This window comes from Coloeus monedula, assembly GCF_965178545.1.
Source record: "Coloeus monedula genome assembly, chromosome: Z".
In the NCBI taxonomy this organism is placed as follows: Eukaryota; Metazoa; Chordata; class Aves; order Passeriformes; family Corvidae; genus Coloeus; species Coloeus monedula.
The window spans coordinates 80,467,010-80,487,870 of NC_138822.1; positions in this window are offsets into that span (position 1 = coordinate 80,467,010).

Here is a 20,861-nt window from a genome sequence, read left to right on the forward strand (position 1 = left end):
TAACACCAACCGACTGACTGTTGTTAGTATTGACATTAAGTTAATTCATTGGGAGGAAAAGTTGTACTACAGAAATCAAAAGCGCACATCATCACCTTCTCTCAAGCCAGGGATTACCTGATGGAGTTTGGGATCTCCCATAGCCTGGAAAGGACCATGACTGTCTCTTATGAGAGCTTGCCACAAACTGGAAGTGGGGAGTCACTCTCAACTCCCTGCCAAGGAGGACAGCCTGAGTGAAGAGGGCTGAGCAGCAAAGCCAGCCCTGGCAGGATGCTGCCTCTCTTTTCCTCCTGGATAGCTCTCAGCAATCAGCGTGTAGCTGAGTTCTGGATCACAAATCAGAGCTAACCTCCCTCCAGCCACTGAAGAGTGACTGACTTGGGATGATTCAGGCTTTCACTCTTTTCTATCTCGAAAGACTAGAGCTGAGCTTGGCAGCCTGAGCTTTTGTTATATTCAGCAGCGATTCAGTCAGCAGCATACGGAGCACTATTCAACCCACCCAGTCTGAATGTAGAGCTGAATACCACCCTGTTTTACATTGTTGCTGTCAGGTGTCTGTTTTTTCTGATACTGAGATGCCAGAGCTGGCTGTCTCAGTCTTCTCCCTGTGTATTTACTCTGTGTGACATTTTGACTCCTGCTTTTGCTTTATTAACAGTATTTTTTACAAAGTTTGCTGGACAAACCGGCCAAAAGAGGCTCAACTGCTTACTTGGGGTTATCAGCACAGAAACAGAACCTAAATATGCTGTATCTTCTGCCCCCAGATCACCAGGCATCACCTCCACATGTGGAAGAGGTGTTTTCCACCAATAGTTAGTTTATTTTCCATATAAAGTCTTCCCTGAAATGTCTCTGTGGCTGTCTCCAGGGTCTGGGGGTCTCCATTTGAAAATCACTCAGCTCCATTCTGACAAAGTGACTGGCACATGCAGGTCTTGCTATATTGCTGTATTGCTCTGCCTTTTCTCTTTTTAATACTACATCTAGATTCTTAGAAAATTACAGATGTTATATATTCACCCAGAAATACATAAACTAATAAGACATTTCTTAGATACCTGAACAATTAAGAAATATTTATTTTCAGACAGTACCCAGGAGGAAATTTCCAATTTTTGCTTTGCTTCATTACCATTATGAAGGTCAGTCTTTGTTCACCCTCGTTACAAAGTACATTTCATGAAGAATGCCAAAATTGCACCTTACACAAAATGTCTTTTACTTTACTTTTTTCACCAGCTTTTTGTTTGAGAGATGTGTTGAGGATACTTAGGGAGTTGAGGGATGTGAGACATCAGTTCCCCAAACTCCAGCACAGCCATTGTGGTAAGAGCTGAGCATGCCATGAGTCAGAGCATCCCTGAAGAGCTGAACAGGCAAGTGAGACAAAAGATGAGTAAGGAAATGTCCACAGAGGCAGCTGGCCAAAGTTATAGGAGAGGTCAGGGGGAGAATGAAACATGGATAGCAAAGCTCTCGTCTTCTGCTAAGTGCTCTTACCACAAGGTGAGAAGGACTTGCTAATTTAGCCTTTCTATTTCAGTACCTATCACCACATGAGACTCTCCTCCCTGTTTTCCAGACTAATTATACAGTTTTAAAATTCTTGAGGTTTCATCTGGACTCTCAGAAGCCAGAATGAGACGCAAAACAAAACGAATCATGAGAAGAAAAACCCATTTGCTTTACCCTTTCCGCACTGATGTTCACAGGAAACACGAGTCATCTGATGATCTTCTGAGGAAGGCTAAATCAGTTTTGCACCATGCTCTTAAAACTAAAATCCTTCTCTCCTTCCCACCCTCCAAGTGCATATAAAACTCAGAAGTGTGTAGTCTTTGCTCTTTGTAAATATGCCTACCTGGAATATGAATTCCAGTTTGAGCACGTCCTTTGCTTGATCTGGAACTCACTTTGCCAAGAGGATGCAAACAAGAACGCATAAGTGCTGACAGTTCTCCAATGCCATTTCCACAAATCCTCCTCCAGGGACAGATAAATAATGAAATGACTGAATGGGAAATAACACTACAGCATCTCAGCCTACAGAACCACAGAATATGCACCAGACACACATGGGTGAATGCTGAAATGCTGAGAACATTTAGTAACACAGATAGGACTTTGGGAATCCTCATGCTTGTCTAGGCTAACTGAAGTGTAAATCTGGAGTAAATGGAGCAACAGTGATGCAAACTGTCATAACAGATTGAAAACCAGACTCAGAGTTCCTACCATCTACCTACATGATAGGAAAAATCTTCATCATCTCTGTATCAAGGCATATTTCTTGATATTTCTCTTTTGAGTGCCTCCTCTGCCGTTTTAGTGGCGCTGAAATGCAAAATATTCATCTTACATTTTCCACAGCTGACTCCCGTTCTGCTAATCAGTTATGCAAGACTCGACCCAAATTATTCCTCTCTTGGTTTGGTGGGGTTTTCTTTTTGGTTTTGGGTTTGGTGGGGTTTTTTTGTTTGTTTTTTTTGGGTTTGTTTTGTTTGTTTGTTTGTTTTTTGGTTTTTTGGGGTTTTTTTAAATTACTTTGCTGATATTGGTAAGCAGTCTTTATGTCCAAGGCTGTCAGTAAACTGAGTTTGATCAGGCAAATCTTTACTCCCAAGACCGTGCTGCTGAACTAGAATGGTAGAGTGTACTCTCCATTAAGTGCATTAAGCAAAACAGCATAACAGCATGCAGCATTTTATACTTGTAGCCTGCAATTTCCCCTCCTGCCCATATCAGGGAGATCTATCACCCTGCAAGCACAGGATTTTTCCATTCAGTGACTGTTTCTCTTCCTATTCACTGCTAACATGCTATCAACCATTTCAGCCACTGCTAAGAATTGAGCTGATGTTTGCAGAGGAGTATCTAAAATGATTTGAAGACTATCTTCCTGAATGTCAAAATATTTCCTTGAAGTTCTTTATAGAATAGGGGTTTCTTTCCCTTATTTAGCAGGTAGATTTAGATCCCTCTAACTTTAAGGGGACCATATACCACTAGAAATCCATGTATGAACTCTGTGACTTCTCAGACACATCAGTGTCTCAAAGTTTCAGGAATTAATGCCTGTTATTGAAAAGATTTACTTCAGCTTTCTCTAAGCAAAAGACAACTGAAAGACCTACAGTCTTGTGCTGCAGTCATTAGGCTCTGTCATCCTCCACTCCCTACTTAAAAGCTTCTTGTTGTCTCCTCTTTTCTCAGCCAGAGAGATGCTCTGATTCAAGACAATGACATCAGTGGCCCAATTTTCTACTGTGGGCTTTAGATATAACACATCTCTTTTAGTAACCCAGTACCGTTTTTTTTTGCTATCAAGCAAGCTTTCTTTCTAATATGATACATGTTGTTCTATGGGAGTTTTTCTGATTTTCATGAGAGACTGTCCCACTTGGACCCACCTTTAACAACAAGAGGCAGCAAAGGGTCTTAAGCCCCTTAAAACCAGCTTAAAAGGGAAATGCTTTTCATACAGCAGCTCTTCAGTTTTCAAATGGTTCTTGCTCATTGTGCTTTGATCCTATTGATGCTGAATGCTCTCTTGCTATACCTCAGTGTGATATAATGGAAGGAACACCATGTGGTAGTCTGCAGAAAAGTCGATTAAACTAGCAGACATAAAACTGCAAACAGCTTTTACGCGTCACTAATGGACTGGGACCGCTTGGCTTTTATGATAGCTCAGAAAACCTTACACACCTGAGGAGCTGTAAAAATGAGTAACAGTTAAAAACAGGAAGAAATGTAAAGGACAAGGTGCAAAGCTAGATGGCTTTTGGCATGAGCTATTCAACAGTGTCAGACCATGGTCTGTTTACAGGTACAAACAAAATGAGCTCTCCTTCTCATGGGAGAACTGCCTTTATCCCAACCGTACCCTGGAATCTTGGTGATCAACAATTTGACTATTAGCAGAGTCCCTTTCCATCTGTTAAAAAGAGGTAATGACTTTGGTCAACAGGGACATTTAAATTGTAGGTTCAATGTTTGGCTAACTAAGGATAAGATTCGGCACTTGTCTCAGACTTAGCAGAAACACTGGTCATTAAATATTTCCCCACATCATGTTTAGCTCTGGCCAGTGCTGCCCGTCTTTCACTTTCAGACCCTCAAGGCTTTTTGCCTTGTCACCCTGTTGCCACATGTAATGTCTACATGGTGCTGTCCCTCCTTTTAGGGCTCAGGACTCAGAAGGGCAAAAGTTCTGCCAAATTCTTTTCTCCTCTCCTCAACTGGCAGACACATGGGCTAATTCTCTGAGACAAACTTAACAAAGCAGTATCAGAGAAATGACAAATTTCTATAAGTAATGCTGAATACTGCAAATGATATGCCTGAAAAATCACTTGATCATTAAACTAGAGAAGATGCCTTCTGTAAAATAAATAAACCATGAAAAGAGAAGGCAAACTTGCAATTTAATATTCACAAGGTCTGAACTGCTCAGGAAGATCTTGGCCAAATGTGAAGACACTCTGTGTGTCATGCACTTTTGACAGATGCTGTCCCCAAAGAAAAGCTGAAGCCAAGTCTGACACCTGACTCATACCAACAGGGAAGACAGAGAAATCTCCAATGCTGGCTCAACTAGGCAGGAGACAGCAGGGTTTTTTATGGCAAAATCTTTTGACTGTCATAAATTTTCATGCTCTGTACCTCGATACCATGATGAAAGGCGATGGATTAGATCCATTTGTCATTATTAAGACTCTTGCTCCTAGTTGGAGGAAAAAAGTTAACTTGCAGATAGTATAGCTCAATTAAATGGAAACCACACATCCTAAAGAAAACCAACCCTAATTGCAGAACTTTGGCCTAAAATGAATCAGGTTTGGTCTTAACTGACTGAGCACCAAAATGTATATTCTATTATTTTTTATCTTGCTGTGGTAATTAATGTAAGAAATGTTTAATGCCAAGTTAACTTTGCCTGTAATGTCCTCAGATTAAAGAAATTGGAAATAGCATCTCTGTCAGACTCGTTGCACAGTGTTCTCATTCCCTGAAGGAAACCCAAGCTCTGCTGATTAAGAAGATTTCAGCTTTTGATCATGAGTTATTGGATATCGACCCATCATTCAGTCAGGGCTGCAGACTGACTGTCCTGAACTGAAAGGCTTGGAATCAGATCACATCCAGGGGGAACAGCTCTCCAAGCAAAACTTCCTTCTCATCTAAATCAAGTCTACAAATAGCAACTCACGTTTGTCAGACATTCATCAAATGTGACATGCTTCATGGAGCCAGGCCACAAAAACACAGGAACCTGTCATAATAACCTCATGCAAGACAGTAGACGGTCCTGATGCTATATGACATGCCAGGGAGCAGATATCATGCTTCCCGAGCAGGTGAATATAAAACTCAATCTTGTAGAAAGAGAAATTGTCACTCATAAATTGGGGGGAGGGAAAAAAAAAAAAAGGAGACTATCTGATCCAATTAAAGTGTACATTGATTACTGTCAGGTTGCAGAAATGCTGACACACAAGGACTGATCCTGCTTGAAGATGGTGCAAGCAGCAAGCCCCAAAACTGGGGGCTATAGGTCTTTCCAAAACCACAAGAAGTAGCTGCTAAACCCAGACACAAAAGTTCTTCAGAGTTAGGTATCTCAGTGTATCTCTTAAAAGCACTAATGGTTTGGTCAACGATTATCACTATTTTTGTTATTGTTCAGTACAGAATGCTGCAATTTAGATGCTCCTGCAGCAAAGGGCTGCCTGCAAGTCTCTAGTCTATGCAAGGACCAACTCCACCAAAAACACAGCAGACAAGATATGATAAGCAAGACCAGTCAGTGTCTATTCAAGCCCAGCTGTCTTCAACAGGGCAGCAGGACTTCATCAGGGGGCAGCACAAGGGGAAGGTTTTGAAATACAGATGAAAACAACAGCAAAAGAAAGTAAAGTAAAACAAAAATCTTCAAAAAAAGAGAAGCTTTTAACAAAACTGCCTCCTTTTCAAAATCAGGGAGTGAGAGAAAGTAGGCTTATAGTGAGAGAAATTCCTGGCTGTGTGGGTGGTGAGGCCCTGGCACAGAGCAGCTGTGAATGCCCCATCCCTGAAAATGTCCAAGGCCAGGTTGGATGGGGCTTTGGAGCAACCCGGGATAGTGGAAGGTGTCCCTGCCCGTGACAGGGGGAGGAATGAGAAGGGCTTTAACGTCCTTTCCAACCCAAACCATTTTGTGATTCTATGAAAACTCTTTTGCCCCCTAATGATTTGTTCCTACTGAAAATTTTCCCTTTTAAAGTGGACATTTCCTCCCTTCACCATTCTTCCTTTATATCCCTTTCTTTCTATTTTCAACCCCCTACTATCCCATTTTTCCATCATGAAAGCAGAGATAAAATTAGGAAAATAAAATTACAGATTAAAACTTTTAACAAGTTCTTCACAACAAAAATCTCAAACAAGCAAATATTAATCTGTTTTGGAAAAACAAATTAAAATAATAATAATAAAAAAAATCTTACTTAAGTAGATTTACTAGAAAAATCGTATAGCCAGTAACAAGTTCATTTATTTTCTTGTACTAAAAGAAAAGAAAGATGGATGGGTTTGGCTCACCCAGTGCATGGTTCAGAGGCCCATTGTGTCCAGTTGTGTCACATCCAGACACATCCACAACACTCACATGTGGATGTTTATGTGCCATAGACAGTATAAAATGATATCTACATTTATACTACTCAGAGTGTATGCCCTTGGGTTAAATTACATCAATTTTCCTTGAGTCAGTTCATTCACCTTCAAAAAAAGGAAACTAATATGTCTTGTGACCACTTCAAAAATTCCATTTAATCCATTGACAAAATTATAGACAGAAAATATTAAAATACATGGACCTATCTATCTAATGTATTGATACATTTGTGATCACTAGATGAAGTGATGCTATACACCACAGAAATATTCCAATTGACTGGCCAGAAGGAATGTAAAACTCAGCCTTCCCCTGGAAGAAATCATGACTGCTCAACTTTGACTTATGTCCTTTAGCAAAAAAATAGATAATTGCTGAAGTAGGTAATATAATCAGCTTATAGCTGATTTTTTCATGTAAAACAATAGATGTCTGTAGTTTGAAGATAGAAATTCTTTCCCTTTTGATGGCCAAGTTCTAAATTACTGTGACAGGCATTTCATTGACAACGTGTGATGGTCAGAGCTGGGTAACAGTGCCCATCCAGTTTATGTACTGGATGTTGCTGTCTGTGAGCTTGAACTTACAGAAACCTCCCAAAACTGCAAGGCACCTCAGAAAAATCTGCACATAGAACTTCAAATGGGCACACCCCTCTTCCTAACACAAGACATAAGAGATCTTTTATACCATGACAAAAAAGTGATAAAAACGCCCCTCTGGATGGTTGAGAATTTGCAGCTGGAATGAGGTGGTTTATGATTAATGCCCTGTGAGGAGGATGCTGTAAACAAAACATTATTTTGTATTGCAAATAAATGGGTCTGTTAAGTGCTGTCTAAATACCCCCAGGTACCAGTGGCCCAGAGCTCTGAGAAAAATGCATTTGCAGAGCACTTAGTGTCAAGAAAGCCCATCTCTTGGTGCCAAAGGGTTAAGAGTCTCTCCAAATCAGAGGATAAACTCATTAAAATGGGCCATTACTGGATAAAGAAGAAGCCCCAAGACTCCTTCCCCATTTCTTTGCCAGGTTAGCAGGAGGAACCAAAGAGCATAATACAGGTTTCAGTGCACATAAAACAATAGTAAGCTCCATAAGGAATGAGGATTTCAAAGTAAATAGAATACTGAAAGTCAGCAGAGGCAAAAGTTAACTTAATATAAAATACTTGACTCTCAGGTAAGGCATTAAGATGCTGTTTTGGCAGCCAGAACTAATAGCAGGCTTGCTGAAAGGGTTTTGGCTTCAGAAGGAAGACAAATACAATCCTAATCCCTTTTTCCTGCCACACGCTGGAGATGAGTGAAACCCAAGGGGGAAATTCTTATTACAGCAAATAGGTGCAAGTCCACAGGAAAAATTAAGTCAACTTGACAATTTACAAATTTCTTTTCAAGCATGAAAGGTGGATGAAAACAGAAGGTTATTTTTAAATCCAAACCACAGTATTTTGTATCTGTTAATACCATTGCCGAAGAATAAGGGACATAGGAAAAGAGTCCATAATGAACACGAGCTTCATTTCACTGGCACAGAGCCAGGACAAAATAACTTTTGTTAGACAAGCAATATTAGAAAATCTAATACCAGGAAAAGAAGCTTTTTCCTTCTTCCCATCAGGGGCAGTGAGACCTGGCAGTTTATCCACAGCTTTCTGGGTGAAGATACAAACCAATGTAAAATCTGCTTATCCTTGACTTTGCTGGGTAAGGAATATACAGCACAATATTCCTCAGTACAAAAAAAAAAAAAAAAAAAAAAAAAAAAAAAAAAGTTCCTTTACTGTGTGCTTCACGTTCCTTCTGATTTATTCCCCTGCAGACAAAAGAGGATTAGGGATAATCAAAGTTTGCCATCAGCATACCTGTACTGTTCCACAAATGAAAGACCTTGAGCTTTGTGGAAAATACCCATACTGTTAGGTGGGCATCTGCTTAACTCTTATGGACCTTTAACATGTCTTTTGAAATGCTCAGGCATGCCAGGACCTAGCAGTATTAAATCTTGCTTTTGTAGGTGGAAAAAATTGCAATCCATGCTCTGTTACAGTGAATTGACCGTACAGATCAAATTATACCCTACCCACTAAATAGAGACAGATACGCTCCTGAATCTTGGGCTCAAATGCTCCCAACTCCCTTCTGGCATCCAGCAAGCTGCACTTCCACTGTTCATTTTGGGCATGGAAAATAAATACCTCCTTCTCCAAATGCATTGTGGTTTGGGTGTACAACACCACAAGCATGACGGAGTCAGTGACGATTGTACCTGGGGCAAAAATAGCTAGTTTGGGGATGAAATGCTGACGGCTAAAATCACATCTTTCCTTAATGTCCCAAAAAGTGGTTCCTTGCCTTTTTCCCCCCATTGTATGTCCAGATGTCCCTTCCTGTTGAGTGAGGAAATCAAAAGAGACCACTCTGTTCAGGTTGCTGTATGAGCTCTAAGCACAAGTGGCTGCCATGAAAGCATTATCGACAAGGAGAAAAGATCTGATGGTGAGGAGCAGAGAGATGCTGGGGGAAAAGGAACTGCATCTCAGGCACTGGAAGAAGGAATTTTACCCTCCCCCTGTAGACCATAGAGGAGTCAAAGGGATATGGCAGATGAGATGAGAGAACTGGTTTGGAAATTTGCTCTGTTTCTCACAAGAGGTCATATGGGTGGAGAAACGTGTCCAGTCCTAGGGGCAGTCTGTGAGCCCAAGGCTGAAACTGTGCAGAGAAAATTCCCTGGAGGAAAGAACATCAATTAAAATTCTGAAATGGAAAACATCACAGAGGCTCATAAACAGAAAATATTTAAATATCTGTCAGCAGATACTCTGGATTATACTCTGGATTACCATGTGCTACCTCAGACAGCAAAAGAATGACCAGCCAATAAATACAACAAAAATGCCCAATCACAACAAAATGCTACAGGAAATTTCCACACCAAAAGAGTCGCTCTAGCAGCATTTTTAAATTATTTTTCTCTATGTGACTTATAACTGAATATAATATATATGTACCTTAGATTGCATGATGGGGTCTAGTGTGATACAGAATAAGTTGATTACATAATTGCTACCATGAATTGCACTGTAATGCTATTAATATACAAAAAGTGTTTGCAGGATTGGGACCTGAGCTCCTACCCCATGAAACTTACCCCAAATCTCTAGTTAATTCTTGTAATACTGCTCTTCTTTGACTGCACCTAATTAGAGGATTGCTTGGTGAGAGATATATATGACTATCTGTATGTATATATAAATATTCCTATAAATAAACATATAAGTATCTACAGATGAATATATAAATATCTTCACATGGAGAGATTTGAGCCAATGTTAAAATGCATCTTCTTTCCAGCAATGTCAACAAAATTTTAATAGATGAAGATTTCTGAAAATTTCAGTTGGTTTGGGTTTTAAGACTTTTTGGTACCGATTTATCCTCTCTATTTTATTTTTTTAGTTAATTGCTCTAAGTTAGGTCATGGTCACCCTTGTATTTCTCTATAGTTGAAAGAGAGGAGATGAAGATACTCTTAGAGAAAGTGACTCTGACCTTTTTTGGGTTGAATCACCCTCTGGAGGTGCCTATTTCATCCCTGCCTAAGCAGCAAATATAGGATTACTTCTTACTCAGCATGCTGACTTAAAAAATTGAACTCGAATTTGGTCCCTAGCTCCAAATTCCTTCATCAGCCAAATAAAACAATGTTTCCCCTTATCTGGAGTGCATCAGTAAAAAGGTGTTTGAAGACAGTGAATTAAGCCTTGTTTGTTCAGTGGTTGACCCCATCTTGGGACAGGCATCTGGAACCGGTGACATCAATTCTAGAGATGTCAACCCAACATCACTGGCCTCACATGATTATGTTACAACTTTTTGACAGCTGAAGTCACATGAGGTGCTCCTCTCGCTCCTCTTTTTAATATAAGCATGTTTCCACTCATCTGGGCGAATCTCAGATTTCCTTGAAAAATCATCTCTTAAAATTCAAGCACAGCTAGGATGAAACATAGTGGGTTTTTTTCAATCTCTTACAAGACTGTACCTATCATTTAGGACAGAAAATGACTTAAGCTTGAGCTAGACACCCGGGCTCCATCACAGATAACAGAAAGAGGCAAACATCTTCAGAGGGCAATTAATCCCTGGGGTCGGTCTTGATTTTGGTAAAGTGAAAGTCGTTTTGGGGTGGGTATGAAACGTAGGAATGTCTTGCAACTGTGATAAATAGAAGGAGAGGTGTTATGAGAAGAGTGAAGGCAACAGTACAGCTGCTACACATCTGAGCTAGGGGTGTACACACTGGAATTCATCTCATCCAACTTCATCCACTTAAAAGATCATCATCAGGCCCAAGTTAATCTAGGCTCTTTCCTAGTTGATGGAGAGAGCATGACCAGAGGGCCCATCTAGTATCTGCACTACTGGCAGCCAAAACACTCATGACATGTGCCAGCACTTGTCATCAACTTTAGCACAAACCTTGATAACTAATTGCTTGGTGGCTCACTTTTAGTCAAATTAAGTGAGGTGAGATGGATTCCACACCAGGTATTTCCTATGGAGGCAAATTTGCTTTATTTAAATGTTGAGTTGAGAACAAGACATAGTCCTTCAGAATTCTTTTGTGCTATAGGCTCAGGAAATGCATAGCCTGGAAAAAGAGCATTAGCTCACCTAGTCTAACCACTTGGATATCATCAGCTATTAACTGCTACACAACTATAACTGCACTAAACCCAGTCAAATGCTTTTGCTTAAACTTAACCTGTACTTGGCTACAATTGCTTTTCAGTGTTGGACTGAAGACATCAAAAGTAAGAGAATTTCCCTCATCTCTGTAGTTTGTTCTGAGAGCTAATTGCCTTCTCCACTATAAATGTGCACCTTTTTCCCCCATTTGAATTTGCCTGGCTTCCAGCCACTGACTCTTGTTAAGACTTTATCTTCAAGAGTCAAGATCCTTTTACAACCCAGCATATTTCCCTTAGGAGGAAACTTACACATGGTCACAGAGGAAATATATAACAGAGCAAGGAACCAAACCTTACACTCTGAAATCTCAGGATAATGCCCAGATCATCAGCTCATCCATGCTGCTGACAGCACATTGGAGAATGGGGATGGATAATGGTTATTAATGCAGCATGAAGACAGGGTTTTTACAGGTGAGACTGTGAGAAAGGATAGTGTTACCTCTGTCTTGTCCAGTGATACACACTGCATTGGCAGCTGGGGTGCCACAGAAGAGACCTGGTTATACAGGACACAAATGTCTCGGGAACTCAGTAATGTATGGCTCTGCCTCTCATGAGACAGACTGTTTCCCACATTTCTGCTTCAATCTGTTTCTAACTTAATAGCAAATGTCTGCCTTGATTGTACTCTGACTTTCATGAACCAGACAATGCTCTCTGCAACACCGCAAGTAGCAGGTGCCCCTGAGCCTGACATCCCTCATCCTGTTCCTCCAGCTTCCCCTCCTGGCATCCTGAGGTTATTGTGGCAAAGACACACGAAAGGGCACACAACTTTTATGGAAAGTGGCAAAATTCATATATGAGAAAGCACCTTCTCCCTCCCTGGAGCTTCACCTTGACGTTGTGAACTGAATCTCTGCTCTCTGTCTGCTGCAGCCCCACATAAAAAGAAAATTGTTTCTCATAAATTACTTCAGAAATGCACATTGCATGTTAATTGTAAAATAAACAGTTTAAATTCATTTCATTGAGCACAACATCAGAAAGAAAATGAGCCAACTGCAGTAGATTATTTTTGTTGGATAGGTTTCAATCATCTTTACTGATGCCCTTCATTCTTCTCCTGATTACCATCACTAAAAATCCCCATAGCAAATTTCATCTGAGTATCTAAAAATAGAGATATTTATAACTTAGCTGTTTTTGTCTCACAGTTCTCCTCCCCCTTTCCTCCTTGCATTTCTGATAAGACTTATTTCAGAAATATGTAAAACATTCATGCTAGGACTATGTACGGAGAGGAATGTGGGGATATCACCACCTTCTTTTTTATCTGTACCATACCTGGCCAAAGGAGTAGGTTCAGCCCATTCCCATTAGCTCTGCCCAAAGCTGTCCCATGAGACTTCTTCTCTCAGCTGCTTATATGAACAGTGCCTATTGACATTCAGATCCAGCCAGGTTAGCAAAGAGTTCCTAATAAGACTGATTAAACAAATCTAGTTTGCTTTCACAAAAAAAAAAAAAAAAAAAAAAAAAAAAAAAAAAAAAAAAAAAAAAAAGCGTGAAGCAGAAAACACAAACAGTCCATCCCATAGGCCAGCCGGAGCAGAAGGCGATATATGGGGCAAGACAGAGAGCAGCATCTTCTTCAGCTAGTTGCACTACATCCAGGAGATGTGTGATCAAGGCATTAGTGCAAATTGTCACTCAGAATAAAAGCACCACAACTCTACTGACTTCACACCAGTGAGAAGCCAGCTGATAAGCTGGATGCAAAACCAGCAAGTTTCACAAGTCTCAGAGATGGGTGGATGTCACCCTTCCATGCTTGATCTTTTGTTTGACATCCCAAAAATTAAGCAATTCATATTGAAATCAGAAGTCTACATGTTGAGCCTACATGATCACTTTGTAGGTTCCAAGTCATACCTTAAGGCACAAGATAAATTGAAACTTAGCCCAGTCTTGTTTAAAATTCAGCTCAGGTTCATAGAACTACAAGCCTCAGTTAACCCTGTGAACTTGGCTCAGTTTTAGGGTTTGAACAGTCCAGGTCTAAACACATTCAAAACACTTTTTCTTTTTTTCAGAAGCAACCTGGGCAACAACTGAAAGCCTTGGGAAAAGTTCCTCTGCATAGAAAAATAGCTAATGCATCAAGTTATGGTTTCTTAATGGCATTCAATTAACACATCACTGTTGTTAGCTGATTAAAAATTAACTGCGAATACACATTTAACATTTAGTACTTACAAATGTTCCTTGATTTATTAAAATTGTCAGGAGTTAAGGAGTCTTGGGATAAGCAAGGAATATTTTCTTTGCCTATTTTGGTAACTCTGTAATGAAGCAAGCAGCTTTTAACAGGGAATTCAGACTTGAAAACTTTTCTGTAAAGCACATTATTAATCATTCTTCAGATATTAATGCTCACTTTCCTCAGTTTGTGCTGTTTGTGATAGTGTGTATTGACTAGCTGCTGTTGCACTGGAAGAAATCCCGTACTTCAGAATTGCAAAAGAAGGGAATGTTGTTGGGAAATGTGCAGATGAATTTCCTCTCTTATTGTATCTGCCAACAGGAAATCTCCACACTGACTTTTTGGATTGCAGTATGGCAACAAATGCCACCATGGGCCTTTTGCTGCATGTGCCACCACTACATCATCAAGGAAAGAGGTGACACCCCCAGTCTGTGTTTAGGAGCAAGCAGATGGAAAGCCATGCTCAGGAGAAGCACAGCCAATGCTGGACATGAATTGCATCCTCCACACAGAGGGTTTCCAGTGACTGGCAATCCCACCCCACCTCTGATGTGACTTACAGGACCACCTCTGGCAGACCCATTGATGCAGCCAGTCTGTGTTCCCTGTCATCTGACACTGGTGTTGTTCCTCCTATGATCTTTCTAAATTTGGACATGTCAGTACTGATGGTGTATACTGGGCTGGCTCCGACTGCACGTGCAGTTGCTGCAATCACATGTTCAAATAGACATTTAAGCCTCTGAAGAAATATTTGTACTCTCAGATGTGGCTAATGTGTTTATTGAACCAGGTCCAGGCAGTGACAGGCATGAGGACACTGCAGAAATAGAAACAATGCAACCAAGAAGCAGCAATAGCAGTGCAAAGAGCTCAACATTTCAGCTAAAAAAGTCAGGGGAAAGAGAACTTTCCTCCTCCCTGAGCACTGACATTTCAGGTCCGCCTGCTTTAGTCCCTAATCGTGCCTCTCTGATTAAGTGACATATGGATGCAGACCACAAAAACAAGACCCCTACAATGTGAGCATTTGGTCACCCTGCTCGTGAGATGCTGACAAAAATCTCTTAAACACAGAAGTTGACTTCAAGCACTGTAATTTTCTGTCTTTGCTCTGCCACATTGCTCTACCCCCAGTATAAAACAAATGAGGAAAAAAAAATAGAAGAGAAATGAAAAAAAATGAAAAAATGAAAAAAAAACAAGCTTGGGAGCACTTTTTATCACATTCCCCTCTGACTTGCTCCTGGGGAACACAGCAGTGTTTTTCCTTAGTTCTGTACCTAATGAAACTCTTGTCATGATGCAGGGATTAATCTGATTATTTATTATTTGCATTAAGATGATACCATCTGCCCTTCTCTTCTCTTCTCTTCTCTTCTCTTCTCTTCTCTTCTCTTCTCTTCTCTTCTCTTCCTCTTCTCTCTTTTCTCTCCCTCCCTGAATTATCTGTTGTGTAGAGCAAGATGGGCACTGTGTTAAGAAAAGGTGGTTATGCCTGTTTCAACGAAGGAAAGTGAGGTGGGGAGAACTTAGGGATTTAGCTGGAGTTTGTTGAAGCACAGTCAAAAGCATCCTATCCATTTATATGGGCTATGTATCAGGCCCTAAGCATAAGCCTACTCTGCATAAAACATCACTGTGAGATAGAGATTTAAATTGGCTCCAAAATAGCCGAGCATCTGCACTGCAGCATCGCCACCTGAAGAGAGGCTAGTTCTGGCTGCTCAAGCAGACAGGTCATCCCAGCTTGGTGCTGGTAAACTGAGGTCCTGCAGCCTCCTCACTCAGAGCTGGCTCAATGTACAGCACTCCAGGCTGTATTGAACACAAATGCCCAGGATAACCTCCCTCAACTAGCACAGGAAGCAGTAAAATGAGAAAATAATGTTTTCAATCACAATATGTACTTTACCACCATCCTGTCTCAAAGTATAGCTGCCGTGCTAACAAAACAGGGTTCAGGATGAATGGTAAGTAAGAACATTGCTTTCAGTTTTGCCTGTTCTCTACCATATTTGTTGTTGCTCTTTCCAGGTCTAAAATTCCAGTTTATGAGAGATGACTGAGAGGGGACCACCTCATCAATGTCTTTCAGTGTCTGGAGGGAGGTGTCAGAGGATGGACCAGGCTCTGCTCCATGGTGCTCAGCAATAAGACAAGGGACAATGGATGCAAACCAATGCACAGTTTCACCTGAACATGAGGAAGATCGTTAATCTAAGCATCCTTGAAAATCTGTGTTTTGTGTGCACTTAAAAATGAAGTGTCTGTGCATATCTGATGCCGTTAACTGTTGAGTATTTTGCTGCCATTACTTACTGACAGTGATGCCTCAAGAAAAATCTAGCACTAATAACCCTTTTGCCCAGTGGGGATGCTGACTTTCACCTGGTCAGAAGTCCATGAGCTGATGACCAGATCCCCACAGTCTACGCAGATACACCCTACTCCACTTAGTAGGCTGGTCTTGTCTTGCCAGTTGCTTACATGAACCACATGCTGCTGTTACCAGCATTTGCTGCTTAAGTCTAAGCCTGACATTCTTCAAGGAAACGAAGAGAAAGGGCTTACTCACCCCAGTGCTCTTCATGTAAAAGTATGACAGAGCTTATAGACCTCAGAGACAAAGAAGGATCTACCCAGGCAACAAGAAAATCCTGTCAGAAAGCAGGCATTTGTCAGGCAGTGAAATAAAAGGCTCATCTCCACACACACACAGAGAAGCCCAGAGCATAATAATGGTGAGGAAGGGGCACCCAAATAACTTCAGGGAAGAAATGAGCCCCTGTCATGCCTCGTCCCAGGGGTGCCCATAAGGAGCATCATCCCACCCTAGTGAGTCACAGGAGCTGCTCTCTGGAGCACCTCAGGGACAGAGAGAGGTCAGCACCCAGGGGCACATTATGAGGTGCACGAGAAGAGTGTTTTGGGATAGGATGGAACTTATGTGATATTTGGAAGAAGTAAGAAAACTGAAAAAGGGGGGAAAGGGAGGGCCAAAGTGGTTTGGGAGAGCCAAATAAGCAGAAACTGAAGGAAAAGGGGATAAATCAGTCAGCTGTGTAAATAGGACTGGCTAGTGCTCTTGTGTTTGGGATGGTGTGTGCAAGGTGTCTGTACCACCCTGGAGGGGGGCCGCAGCCTCAGGTCCTCCCAGGACCAGGTGCCAGCAACATGAGGGAGATTGGGATTCCCAGGTAGCTACTGGTCAGACTAAGTGTCTGAGCCCAGCTACTGGTGGATCCACATTTTTCACCCTGACCAGCCAGAGAGGGGACATGAAGGGCTGCGGGTGCTGACTGTGTATGTGCAGTGTCTTTGAGGTGTATGGATCTGGATCCATCTCTGTATAAATACATATGTTTGTGTGCCTGTGCACCTGCAGGGAGTACATGCTCTGTCTCCGGACTCGTGGGACCTCTGGTGTGGATCTGTAGCAGTCTCAGCTCTCCCAGGCTGCCAAATTTGGTCTTTCCCTAGCAATATTTTCAATCCACAAAAAATGCAGGTGTGCCATATGCAACAAATTCAGGGATCTCAGTATTCAGAGTCAGACTTTGGAGGTTTGGAGAGGCTACTGTATCATAATGCTGTTTGATAAGCTTTGCCAGCCAGATCTGAGGAAAGGAAGGAGAAAAGGAGGTACCTTTGGACAGTCCTGCCAGGCAGATGGACAGGGGAGCTTTTCTTTTCAGTTGAATGATCCCAAGCACAATTGCAGGGAACAGTTTATGGTGCAAAAGGAAAGATAATAAGAATCTAATGTGAAGGAAATTTTCAGATTAACAACTGTCTTCTCACTCTCTCCACAGGCTGATATTGCTTGGTGCTTTCATTTTCTGTTACGCTTTACATCCAAGCAGACTGTGATCTCTCTTGATGAAGGCACTGAGACAAAGAGCAGTTGGGTGCCTAAATATCTCTGAATATCTCTATGGACATAGCTCTGAAGACCCTGAGCATTCAAAATTCAAAATGGGGTTAGATTCCTCCAGCTGCAGAACAATAACTTTTATAGCCCTTTTCCCCAGACAGTCTCAAAGCCTAGAGTTTGAGACTATAATGAGAAGTTTAGAGCAATTGAAGTCTCTTATTTCATATTCATCTGAATGAGGACAGCCTGGAACCTGGGATATCTCACTTTTTCGTTTAAATAGCTAGACCTTTTTTATCTATGAAAGGGGCCTTGAGTAAAGTAAGGCCTTGTGCTGAACTTGAAGACATCAGGGATGGTTCAAGTTATACCTATCAGATTCAGAGGCTTAACTTTGTCTAATTCCTGGATCTCACTGGGATTTAGTTAGGAGTTAGCCAACCCACTGTTCAAATTTAGGGGTGCCCAGGGCAGGTTTTCAGGGTAAAAGCATAGAGATCAAGAGATTTATTATTCCCATGGATTAAAAAACTGAAAGGTCATGTGGTTTAGATGACAATTTGAGAGCATCTTTGGCACCAAATTAATTGTTTGAGAGTGTTCCTGAAAAGAATTTATGAGCAACAGAGTAATGGGCTTTGCAGGCACTGTTTGCAATTGGAAAAGGTTTCATCTCACCTAGTTTTTCCCATTCCATCAGGTAGCACTGAACCTGGGCTCCTTCCAGTGACAGAGGTAAGCAAAGAGACTCCTTCTTCTGCAAGCTATGGAACATGAATTATCTTCCTCGTGGGTCTGTCTCTCTCTTTCTGCTATAGGAAGGAAATTGGATGTTTGGCTTAAAATAAGAACAGAGAAGAAAAGATGGACCTTGCCTGGCACCACACTCTTTCTTCCCAAAGCCCTGTCCTAACTGGCACTGAGTTTAAACCATAGAAAATGTCAAAATCTTATTCTATAATTGGAAGACGTTCACTAGCATGATGCAGCTTGTTAATTATGAAACATTAAACATACCAGGCCAGATTTTGATATCTTGACAATGATGGCAATCTTGTATACAAATAGTCCTGCTGTAATAAATTGGACCATTTGTGTAATGGGATCTACCCAAGGCTACAAGTGACTCTGTGAATCCAAATCTGACACCTAGTATTTATAACGGCGTTAGATGACTCAGGGCTTCGTAACAACACAAGGAGTTTTTCAGCCTCCGGCTACCTGCTTTAATCTCACCGCTGTCAACCGTGACAAAAAGTCAGCACCACATGACAGCTGTTCAGAGACATCCTAATGAGCGGGTGATGTCGGAGGTCCCGGCGGACATCACCCCGGGAAGCAGAGCTGTGCCCCGGCCCCCACGCTGGCAGCCACAGCGGAGCAGCGCTGGCCTCTGGGTCAGGGTCGGAGCATGTCGGGTGGCACAAAGAAACCGGCGCCGCCGCCATCCTGCGGCATCTGCTCCGGGAGAAAGGCATGTCTCGGGACTCCGGGCACAGCGAGGACACAGCACCCCATCAGCATGCACGACCAAAAATAATCCCTCCCCCCGACAACTTTGGCTCACCAGTGAGGCCTAAACCATGTATTCTTCAGGGAGTGCAGCAAACCCAGAGACCATAATTAAAATATGTTAATCTACACTGGGCACTTACCCATGGATAAACACTTCCATTTGGCACAGTTTCCTGCAATCTTGTGAGATTTGTGACTGATCTCAGTACCCCACTCCTTTCCCTTTTGGCATTTTTGGTCTTACTTTTGAGCCAAAAAGAAAGAAATCAATAAAAATAAATAAAATTCAAAGTAAAAGAGAGAGAGGGGGGGGGAAATGACACTTTTTTTCCTCATAAGCTTTGTAATTCCAGTTCGCTTTTACTGGGGGTGGGGGAATGCTGTCGCTAAGCTATGTGTTCATTACAGCCAGGGGGAAAAAATGAGGTTGGCTCCCAGTTTTGCTTATGTTGTTAAAAGAGTCTCTGAAGCTGCAGTTCTGGAACAGGTCTCCTCTTTCTTTGAAAGCATGCTGTTTGATAGACTGTCATTTGTCCCCTCCTTTCAGAAGAGCCAGCTGGCAGCTAAGTGCTAAAGCCAGTGACTTGCATGTGTTTTTCTGACATTTAACAAATGGGAACAGCTTGCAAATCTGCATTAACTCACTCTGTCTCACAAATAATCATCGGCTACGCGGTGTAGACATTCGAACATTAGCGCAAACACAAAAGGGAGCGGGAGTCTGTGGGAAAAACAAGTTGGCAAATAAAAGATGTTTCACTAAGGGACAGATAAAGCTTTTTGGTTTAGATGGAGGGTTCGGATATAGCTCCTGAAGATGGGGGGTGGTTGGAGGTATGAGGAGAGAGTGAAGGGAACTAATCCTCTCCCTCTATCCGCAGGGTAAGATATCGGATTTACACCTGAAATTATAGTGTCCTTCCTCACCATTCACAAGCGTTTATCACCAGAGCATTTTCATTCTGCATCTTCCACCTGAGACAGTCTGAGGAAAAGACAGAAAGTGCACCCAACGCTAAGTTGTTTCCTCATCAGCGTTTCTGTGTGGGAGCTTACGGATGTCCCCAATTTTTTCTCTTTGTAAATTAACATAGGATTTTGCTACTAGCATAATAAATGCTACGGTATTGTTCAGGTAATAAAGGAACATGGATAAACTCAAAACATGATTGGTTCTGAGGCTAAAATATGGCATACAAAACATTTAATTTCTAGGCTTATGTCTGAGATTTGGACTTTTTACTTGAAAAAGAAATATACACTTAATTCCTTTAGCCTCTCTGAAAACTATAGCCACAGCTTTCAGGGACTGAAAGACAAATCCAACTGTTATTTCATCTTAACCTCTCTTTATTTGCCCCTCGTGGAGACTGAGAAAGGCTCATGCCCAAGTAACAATGCAGACATTTTCCTCTGGTGTAAGAATACCCCTTTTCTTTCTTGGTTCACACTCTTAAATGGGGACAAATGAAGCTCACGTAAAATTATGGGAGAACCTCACATTCAGACCATATGAGTTTGTGGTGATTATCTTTCTTTGAAATAACACTCAAGCCAGGACTCCAACACTTAGACCAAAACACTTCTCTTACTGAACCTAAGTCCTGTGCCTGGGAGTCATCACACACTCGTGGCACCTGCAGGTACATCTCTCAAGGCTGTGAGTAGTGAGTCGCAGGGCAGAAGCGATCCCCCTTCTCGAGCAAAAGAAAACCCCCACAACAATGGCACAGTTATGATTTCCAGAAAGTATCTGATGGATTTGAGTGCAATTAAAAATCATTTTGCCTAGTGGAATCGAAATACTTTGCACTATTGGTAGCTGGGAAGGAA